We start from the raw sequence: 11,436 nt of genomic DNA, 5'->3' as shown, positions 1-11,436 counted from the left end.
TAAGATGTGAGAAATAATACAACTGAGTGCCGCAGTCTGGCTGGGCACAAATAACTGAGCCACCACACAAGCCTTGTAGATTCCAACAGCAACTCTTTATTCCCGAACTCTCACCAGAACTCTACACGCACGTTCTGGGAAAATACACCACCTCCACCCAGCTCTGCGTACCAAAATACCCTCTGAATCCCAGGAGAACTCAACAGGAACTCAAGGAGAGGGCGCCTGAGGCAGCAGGATACACCCTATTCCCAGCAGGATCCACCTTAAACCCGGATCCGCCCTAATCCCTGAGCAAGGTCACCTTTCATGCAATGTCACTGCAAATGACCTGGGACCAAGGCAAGCCCATTTCCACAATGGAGAGTCCTCCCTCTAAGCAACATTGGGTAGGCTGACAAGGAAATTGCCATTCGTCATTCCTACTTGGCTATGGCTCTCAGCAACTGAGAAACTAAATACAACTGAGAAACTAAGTACAACCGAGAAACTAAGTACTTCTACAAAATATAGAAAGTTAAAAATAAAATTCCTGTTTTCAGATATCCCAGCACAAATGTACTTGATGTACAAGGCAAATGTGTTGGATAGGCATACATTGTACTATAAATATCTCCCTAAATTGATAAATTTAGCATTATTTCATGTGCTTCTATGGTTAATCATGCCTGAAAATTTTGAAGTTGAATTATCAAATTGGTCAACTTTGAAAACACACTTGAATATAATTTATGAATAAGTAAAGAAAATTTACATTCTACTAGATTAAATTCTTTTAATTTTAAAATCAAGAAATTTTTTTGTAAGAGATTAGTACTCATAACTTACATATGATAAGTGATTAGGAGGAGGAATTAAAAATTAGAAATACCTGACCAATATAAGATATCTGCACTATCATTAAATGCTATAATATTAGAAATAGAACCTTGCTTAATTTATAAAGGCATATTGAAATCTGTAGGGCAACCAGTGTCAGGGGGACAATAAACAAAGGGGGAATAAGAAATATGGTTGATATGCTAATGGAATTCATCGATGATTACTATTAACATTTAAAAAATAAATTATACAATTTCTCTAAGATCCCCTTCCAGAAAATAGAAGTAATTAATCCATAGCTAACTCTATAATGCCAACATTAAATTAAAACCCAAACTGAAACATTACAAGAAAACTATCAACCAATTGATGTCTCATGTATATTGAGGCAAAATTCCTTAAAAAATGTTAAACTGAATTGTATAAAACAATTTTACATCAGAATCAAGTGAACTATATTATAGGTATTCAAGGAAGTCCCAGCACTTGAAATTAGTATTGATATATTTATCATATCAATGGGTCAAAGAATGAAATTCATATGATCACATCAATATATTTTAAGAAGCATTTAACAAAATCCAATACACATTCATAAAAAAATAAAACCTATCAAAAACTAGGAATGAAAAGGAACTCTTTCAATTTGATAAGGAATTGCCGCAGTCCAGCTGCAGCAAAATACCTGAGGGGTGACAAATAACTTGTGTATGTTGATACAGCAGGAGTAGGAGCCGTTTATTGTAGGACAACAGAGCTATTTATACATTTTGCACAGCTTATCTTAATTAGCATAAACTAGATACATCAGTCAGCCAATAAGGAATCTCCACATTTAATGGCTCACTTTTGTTACTTCTCAAACCACTCCCTCTGGCATTTTGCCAGGCACCATCCAGACTTATTTACGAACTCTAACATTCCCCTGGCAAAATACCAGGTGTTATTTTGACTTGTTTACAGACCTTAACAAGGAATATCTGCCCAGAAACCTACAGCTAACTCCATACTTAATGAGGAAGATAAGAAGTTTTTGAGTTAAAATTAGAAGAAGGCAAAGATGTTCTCTCCTCACTTCCATTGACATTTAACTGGAAGTCCTGGTTAGTGAATTTAAATGATAAAATGAATCAAGTGATACACATAAAGGGAAATAAGAAATAAAATTTTGTTTACAGATGATTTATCTTCATAAGAAAAGGTCCCAAGTTAACAAAAACAAAATATCTCCTGGTACTGATATCCATTTATAGACAGTTTGCAGAATTCAAACTTTATGTGAAAAGATCTGTTACTTTCTTTTATATCTGCACTAAAAAATTATTCTTCAAAGTTAAAACACAATAGTACCAAAACAAAAGTAATAATTCAGCACTAATCCACTGTAATACATTCCAAATCTATTTTAGGAAAGCAACAAATATACAATGATTTTTTTAATACTAAATAAGTGGAGAAATAATCAATGTATGTGGATAGTGCTATGGATGAAATGTTTGTTTTCTCTCAAAATTCATAAGTTGAATTCCTAATCTTCAATGTAATGATAGTTGAAGATAAATTATTGGGAAATAAGTATGTCATGAAAGTGAAGCCCCTATGACAGGATAAATTCCCTCATAAGAAATTACATCCCACTTAGTCCTCACCAGTGGAACATAACATGCTTTTGGAAAATGGAGGGAAGATAATTTTTTTAAAACTTAAATATGTTTAAGTTTAATCCATGTTAACATTTTACCTATCACTTCTGTTTTTTTAAAGATATATATGAGTGTATTTTGATATTTTATGTACATGGAGTATAACTTCTCATTCTTGTGGTTGTACACAATATGTCCCTGATGGTTTCTAGTATCTCACCATTTAGGGGGAGACAAATAATAATGACAATGAATGAATACAATATACAGCATTAAACCAAATAGTTCCTGCTTAAACGTCTACAATGTCAGAATAAACAGAAATAATATTATCAGTATTGCCTACAGTAAAAACAGTAAGTTTGCAAATAATTTTATAATTTCAAATGGTGAAAAGGGAGAGAACAGAAGTGATGTAGGATGTGATGATTATGAGGGAGGAGAAGAGAAGCCAGGAACAAATAAATTAAATAGTGAAAGATGTGGCAGCTGAAATGGTCCTGGGGATTTCTTCCTTATTTTATTGTATGCAACCTCCTAAGTCCCTGATCTGCTTTGAATATCTAGTATTAAATCCCAGTAATGTCCCCACCACCACCCACCTTGCTTAGAAACTATCAGCTTTCTTGATTTCACACCACAGAGCAGCCAAGAAAATGACCTCTATTCTCTGATCTTGAGACCTCCAGGAAGATAATCCTTGTTATAAATGGGAAAGTAGTTGGCTGAATTGTCTGAATTCTAGTGTTTTGTGGAAGATAGTACCTGAGCATGATAAAATTGTATATTTAGCTGAGGAGAATTCTAAGTCAAGCATTGAAGGAGTGGTTTGGTCTCTTCAGATTGCTTATAGTAAAATATAAGAAAAGAGACAGAAATTAGGATGTTATTATAAAGAAACTCAAATTAAAATAATGAGATACAACTGCATTTCTATTAGAGCAGCTAAATAATATAAAATGCAACTTTCCAGTATTAAGTCAAAGGTTAGCAGAATATAAAGCAGTTCCAAATTTCTCATTAATTTAGTTGATATTTTAGTAAAGATGTGTTGTCGTAAATATGTTTAAGTTGAAATCCTAGTTTACTTTTTGTTATTTTGAAATTATTTTATAATGACTATTGTTAGAGTCCGTAACAAGTCAGGATGGCGCCTGGCAAAATGCCAGAGGGAGTGGTTTGTCAAGCAAGCCATTAAGTGTGGAGATTCCTTATTGGTTGACTGATGTATCTAGTTTATGCTAATTAAGATAAGCTGTGTGAAATGTATAAATACCTCTGTTGTCCTACAATAAAGGGCTTCCACTCCTGCTGTATCAACGTACACAAGTTCTTGGTCACCCCCTGATTATTTTGCTGCAGCCAGACTGCGGCAGACTATTTTATAAATTTCAGAGTTTTCATTCATAGTACAATAATATTTATAAATCTAACCCGTGGAAGCTCTAAGATGTCTTTAATAATTTTTAAGAGTGTGAAGTATTTTTGAGACCTAAATGTTTGGAAAACACATGTATTCACATGCACACACACAAACTGATGAATTAACTAATTATAAGGCAGAACACAAGTTTACAATGAACATGCAAACTGTATTTCTGTGTATAGTACACACAATAGAAAAATTAAATTGATATTTATGTTTTAAATATTTAAAGTTACATATTTTTAAATTGTAACAATACCAGTATATGATATTCTATCAGATTATTTTTCTTTGCAATATATTTAATGGTTTTCCCCCCCAGAGTTTTGATCTAAAGAAACTTTTATATTCCTAAACTGATTTAAAAATCCAGTGCAATCCTAATCAAAACCACAGCAGGGCCTATTTTGTAATAAAGCATCATGAGACAAAATATTCTTAACCTTTTTAGTAAACAAACAAACAAATCTACAACCCAAAACCAAAACAAAACCTTGAAAAATTTGATTCCATCAAAATCAGATCTATATGCAAATTTATCAAATTGATTTTAAATTACAAATAATAAAAATGCTCCAAGCACTACAAAAATCAAACAAAATACTTTTAAACTCATAAATCAAAGAAGCACAAAATAATTAGAAAAATTATTTCAAACTGAGTGACAATGCAATAGAGCATAAACAATTTCATGTGATATGATTAAAATATAATTTGGAAGAAAGCTTTAATTATAAGGAAAACAAAGAGGTTTTAAATAAATAACTTATACTTTTTTAAAGAGAGAGAGAGAATATATATATATATATATATATATATATATATATATATATATATATATATATATATATATATTAGTTTTCGGAGAACACAACCTGATCCGCATGCATGCCAGGCGAGCGCACTACTGCTTGAGCCACATCCCCGGCCCATAAATAATTTATACTTTAATCTTAAGGTAGTATATAATGAGAATCATATTAAACTCAATATTGGAAACAGGAGGAGACAAATAAGCCACAAATGTAAAAATAAATCAAATAGAAAAGGCAAGTAGTAAAGAAAATCAAACAAGTCAAAAATTGATTCTTAGAATTTAAAACATTGAAAATTAACACCACTGATAAAGAAAAAAAAACAGAAAAAAATACCTATATCAGGAGTACAAAAAATAATATCACAAATAATATATGAAAATGGTAATAAATATTTCTAATCCATTCATTAATTTAATTAAAAGAGACATTATTTCTAAAAATTGTGCTAAAACAGAAAAACTGATTAAAAATCTGATAATCCCCATCTATCATAGCAAATAAAATATTCTCAGAAAATTTTAGATCCATATAGTTTCACTTATAAATTCTATCATTTAAGAAAGAAATAACACAATACTTACAGTGACTTGGTGTATAAAATTGTGGAACACATTTTAATCTACTTTTTAAAATTTTTAATTTGTTAAATACAACAACAGAATGCCTTGTAATTCATATTACACATATAGAGCACAATTTTTCATATCTCTGGTTGTACACAAGGTAGAGTCATATCCTTCGTGTCTTCATACATGTACTTAGGGCATTACCCTATCTTTCCTACCTCTATACCCCCTTCCTTTCCCTCCATTCTCTTTTCCTATTTTCCCTATCTAGAATTCACTTAATTCTGCCATCCCACCCATCCCCCAGAATATTAAGCATCAGCATCCTTAAATCAGAGAAATAATTCAACCTTTGGTTTATTTGGGATTGGCTAATTTCACTTAGTATTATATTTTCCAGCACCATCCAATTACCTACAAATGTGATGATTTTATTCTCTTTTAATGCTGAATAATATTCCATTGTGTATATAAACCACTTTTTTTTATCATTTCGTCTACTGAAAGGCATCTAGGTTGGTTTAGCTATTGTCAATTGTGCTGCTGTAAACATTGAGTGGCTGTGTCTCTTTAGTATGCTGATTTTAAGTCCTTTGGGTATAGATTGAGGAGTAGGATAGCCATGTCAAATGTTGGTTTCATTCCCAATTTTCCAAGAAATCTCCACACTGCATTCCATATTGGCTGCACTAATTTTCAGTCCCACCAGCAATGTATGAATGTGCCTTTTCCCCTACATCCTTGCCAACATTTGTTATTGTTTGTATTTTTAATAGCTTCCAATGGCATGATTCTATATGAGAAGACCCAAAAAAAGTACACCAGAAAACTTCTAGAACTAGTAAATGAAAATGTTCATTAAGCAAAGTAGCAGGATACAAAATCAACACCCATAAATCAAAGGCATTTCTGTATATGAGTGACAAATCCATTGAAAGGGAAACAAGGAAACTACACAATTTACAATAGCATCAAAAGAAATAAAATACCTGGGAATCAACTTAATGAAAGAGATGAAAAACCTCTCCAATGAAAACTACAGAACGCTAAAGAAAGAAATCAAAGAAGACCTTAGAAGATGGAAAGATCTACCTTGTTCTTGGACGGGCAGAATTAAAATTGTCAAAATGACCATACCACCAAAAGCATAATACAGATTTAATGCAATTCCAATCAAAATTTCAATGACATTCCTCACAGAAGTAGAAAAAAGCAGTCATGAAAATTCATATGGAAAAATAAGAGATCCAGAATAGCTAAAGCAATCCTTAGCAAGAAGAGTGAAGCAGGTGGCATCACTATTATCAGACCTTAAAGTATACTACATACAGAGCAATAGTAAAATAAAACGAAACAAAACAAACAAAAAAAACCCCAGCATGGTATTGGCACCGAAATAGACTGGTAGACCAATAGTACAGAATAGAGGACACAGAGACTAACCTACATAATTACAATTATATTATATTTGACAAAGGCACCAAAAACATTGGAGAAAAGATAGCCTCTTCAACAAATGGTGCTGGGGAAATTGGAAATCCATATGGAACAAAATGAAATTAAACACCTATCTCTCACCATGCACAAAACTCAACTCAAAGTGGATCAAGGACTTAGGAATAAAACCAGAAACCCTGCATCTATAAGAAGAAAAAGTAGGTCCTAATCTCCATCATGTGGGATTAGGCCCCAATTTCCTTAATAAGACTCCTATAGTGCAGGAATTAATATTAAGAATCAATAAATGGGATGGATTCAAACTAAAAATCTTCTCAGCAAAAGAAACCATCAGTGTGGTGAACAGAGAGCCTATTAATTGGGAACAAATTCTTACCACACACACATTAGATAGAGCACTAATCTCAAAAATATATAAAGAACTCAAAAATCTTAACACCAAAAAAGAAAATTAACTTATGTTTGAGTCCAGCACTTCACAGGGATATTTCCAAGAAGAATATTTTATGAGCAAGGTAAAATAAAGAACCCCCTAAATTTGAGGAAGGACATATATGAAAAATATTCAGCTGTCAGCATACTTAATCATGAAATTTGACATCCAGTCCTATTGCTTCTATTCAATATTGGATTTCAGATAATAGGAAGTGGAATAGATCAACAAAATTAAACAAAGAGAAGGCATGTAAGCTTAGGAGATGCAGTAAAACTATACTACTCACAAGTTATATTTCTGCTTATGTATGAAATGCTAAGGCTTGATCACAGTATACTTTAGAATTAATGTTGATATTACAGGACATAAGGTCATTGAAAAATCCATAATGCTTTTATATACCAGCAATAGGAAAATATAATGAAAATAAATTTCTAATACCATTATTGAAATGTTTAAGGTTAAATTGCAGTAAATTTGAGCAATAACTCTATATTCAAAACTACAAAATAGAACTTGGGGAAAAAGAAGAAATCATCAGTCAGTGGAGAGATAGATCAGATTCATTTATTAGAATATAGAATGTTGTTTAAAAGCCATTTCTCCTCAAATTTACATATGGATTCAAATCAATCCGAAACAAAATCCTAGTGTGTATTGTTGAAAAAACTATCCAAACAATACTAAAATCTAAATGGATGCAACATACATCCCAATGTGCAAGGCCATTTAGTAATTTAGAATCTGTTGGGAAGGAAAATATTACTCAGTCAATTTAGAAAACTGTTAAGCAGTTTTAATCAATATGCACTTACAATGTGACCTAGAAATTGCATTCATAGTTATGTATCTAATATAAATGAAAGCATATGTCCATCAAAACATTTGCACAAGCAACAACCACATGTCCCTGAAGAGGATGATAAATAACATGTAGTATATTTATTCAATGAATAGTAGTGAGCAATAAAGAGAATGAATTACTTAATATGTTAAAAAGTAGCTGTAAAATCAAGATATTGAGCAGAAAAATCCAACACAAAATAGTCTATAATATATGAATTCATTTATGTAAAGCTTTGAAAACGTCCAAATTATTCTAGAGTGATGAAAATCAAACACTGCCATTGAGATGGGACAGTTGATTTGAAAGGAGCCTAAAAAACTTCTAGGTTTAAATGTTGGTAGACTTATTAAGACCCTTTTATTTTTCCTGAATAAATTAAATGTTGATTTTTTAAATTGAAGTCAACCAATGTGAAAGCATAATTCATGAAACATAATATTACTTCCCCCAAACCTGAGAACTTACAAAAAATACTTAAAAAAAATAAAATGTATCCCGTATATCTGAGGTTTACAACATAATGTTATTATATATATATATATATATAATATATATATAATTGTGAAGTAAATTTACTTATCCCACATAGTTTATTTTCCTATGATTAGAGCAGCTAAAATCAATTCATTTAAGAAGTATATTACAGTTTGATTAACTATATTTCTCATGTTGAACATTAAATCTCTAGACTGATCATATATATCTGATACTTTATATATTTCAGCTTATGTCTTTCTATTTCTCTCTCCAGATACCACTCATAGTAACCATTGTTTTATTTTCCATATTTGTTATTACTATCATCACCATCATCATCATCATCATCATAATCATCATAATTTGCAGTGTAGGGTATTGATCCAAGGGCTGTGCCATACCCCAGCCTCTGGTTTGTTTTAGATTAAAATGTAAGTTTATATCATTCAATATTTTCCTTTCTGTGTTTGATCCATCTGTTTTGGACAAATGACAGAATCGCTTTATAAGGCTCAACAGTTTTCCATTTTCTTCAGCCATTCATTCTTCAGTAAACACTTAAGTTGTTTCCTTGCCTTGGTTCTTGTTAATAATGCTACAATGAACACAGAATAAAACAGAGAAGAGAGCCCAGAAATAAACCCAAACACATATGGTCAACTAATTTTTGAAAATTGCACTCAGTGGACATAATGAGGAAGGATAGCCTCTTCAATAAATAGTACTTCTCAACAATATACTGAAGAACCAAATCAGTAAAGAGATCAACATTTGAGTTTTGTAAACTCTTTTTTGCAATAACATTCGATCCTTTAGTGATAGAGGCCTTTTTTTGGTGTGGGGGGGGCAGTCTACATACTTTATATCATAATAAACTTATTCATGGGTTACAAATTACCAAAGTGCAGAGGTAACAGGCAAACTGACATTAATGGGCTTTTTTTCTTTTTTTTTTTTTCTCCTTTCTTTTTAACAGTAATGGCAATTGAACTAAGGGCTTTGCACATGCTTCATGAACACTCTACCACTGAGTTGCATCCTCCCAAACCCCACCCACCTTTGGGCTAAATCTGGTCTGTCACTAGTTTGATCAATCAAAGAACTTTTAAAAAATATACTTAAATTACTGAAAAAAATCAATAGAAGACTAATATGTTGTAAATGCAAAAATTACATAAAATTCAGATTTCTGTGTCCATGAATAAAGTCACATAGATCATATTCACATTAATTTTTTTATGTATTGTCTTTGACTACTTGTGTGGTACAAGTAGCACATGTTTTGACAGGGATCATATGTCCCACAAACCCAAAACATATACTATCCAACCCTTCCCAATAAAAGTTTTCTGACTTCCTTTTCAGTACAACCTAAAAAAACAAACAAAAAAACAAACCAAACAACAACAACAACAAAACTAAACCTAAAATGCCTTTTTATACTCAGTCAGCAGATGGAAGGTCAATATTACTTCTGGAAATTTCAGCTACTAAAGATTTTCTCCAATAATTTGCCTTCATTCAATTCAATCTTTGATATTTTTATCTTCTTTACTTCACTACTTTAGCGGAGAATAAGGACATTGTTTCACATAAAACATTGTATCAAATAAAATATTTCTGAATAAAAGTTTTCCCTAGGACATAAATTTATCAATAATTTAAACCATTACTTTCCAAAAGCTTGACAGCTTCAAGTGCAAATTCTGACCTTTTTTCTTATTTCTCTCATTGAGTTGAAGAAAACTGGAAACTTCTTTCATAACAAATCCTTCCTTTATGATAAATTCTTCTTATATCAGAGAGTACATTGCTCTTACATATTAAATTTTTAAATCCAGAGGTATGTGAATCATATTGCTTTAAATTTTTATAGGGAAATATGTTATTTTGAAAGAAAGATTTATGAGCATGAGATATATCAGTCTGGGAAACATTAATGTCTTGAATGACAGATTTGAGGTTACTTCCCATAACATTGTCAATTAATGCACACCGATACAGAGTTAGGTCTCTTGAAAATAAGTCTGAAATGAATTTCCAGGTAGTTCTGATTGTTAGAAAGATTTGTATCTATAGGTTATGCACTATTACATGATCTTTAAAAGCATCAACTTTTGAGAAATCATTAGAAGTAGATTAAAATATCAATTCAATAATTTATTACTACATATACATTTTTGAATATATAACCAGTTCTTTCTTTTCCTCTCAAGTTCCCTGTCATAACTGACCTGAAAAATTTCACCAAGGGAATCCAATTTGGTAATTTTATCAGATATTTCTGCTTTACCACTGACAATTTTCCAGAAAATTTATTAAAAAGACAGTTTATCACATTCTCCAAAAATTGATGCATCAGCCTTTGGGAAGATGGCAATGATCTTGGACATTCTTTGCTATCGGTTTGTTTTACCTTTGGATATTTTTTGCTTTAGATTTCAGCCACAAACATGCTGAAGTTGGGATCATTTCTCAAAGTAGCAGTTTAATTGATACAGAAAACTTTAGCACTGCACTGCCTAGCTATCTTTTTTTAAATAGTCTTCATTACTTTTTATATTCCTACAGTCTTGATATCTATATTCATGTTGAAACACACAATTGGTTGAAAAATTAACAAATTCTTTACGGACATTTTATCTACTTGAGGTACCATGTCTGAAAAGAGATCATTTTTCATCACATGTGCCATTTTATGCATGTATGTTATTTTATCCACAGTTATTTATTTCCAGATGGCACTTTATCTAAAGTTGAATTATTTTGCCTTGGAAGTATTTAAGAACTAATGAAACTTTATCAGCAGCTGATAAAATCAGATTTGTCTGGTATAAATACTTTTATTTTAGCATCTTAATATGCCTTTGACAGTGGAACAATCTGTTTCATAACTGTGTCTATAATTCAGCTTGATTTTTATGTTGATTTGATAGCCATCTT

This window comes from Ictidomys tridecemlineatus, chromosome 7, assembly GCF_052094955.1.
Source record: "Ictidomys tridecemlineatus isolate mIctTri1 chromosome 7, mIctTri1.hap1, whole genome shotgun sequence".
Classification (NCBI taxonomy): domain Eukaryota; kingdom Metazoa; phylum Chordata; class Mammalia; order Rodentia; family Sciuridae; genus Ictidomys; species Ictidomys tridecemlineatus.
The sequence above is the reverse complement of the archived record's forward strand: the minus strand, read 5'-3'. Positions refer to the sequence as shown.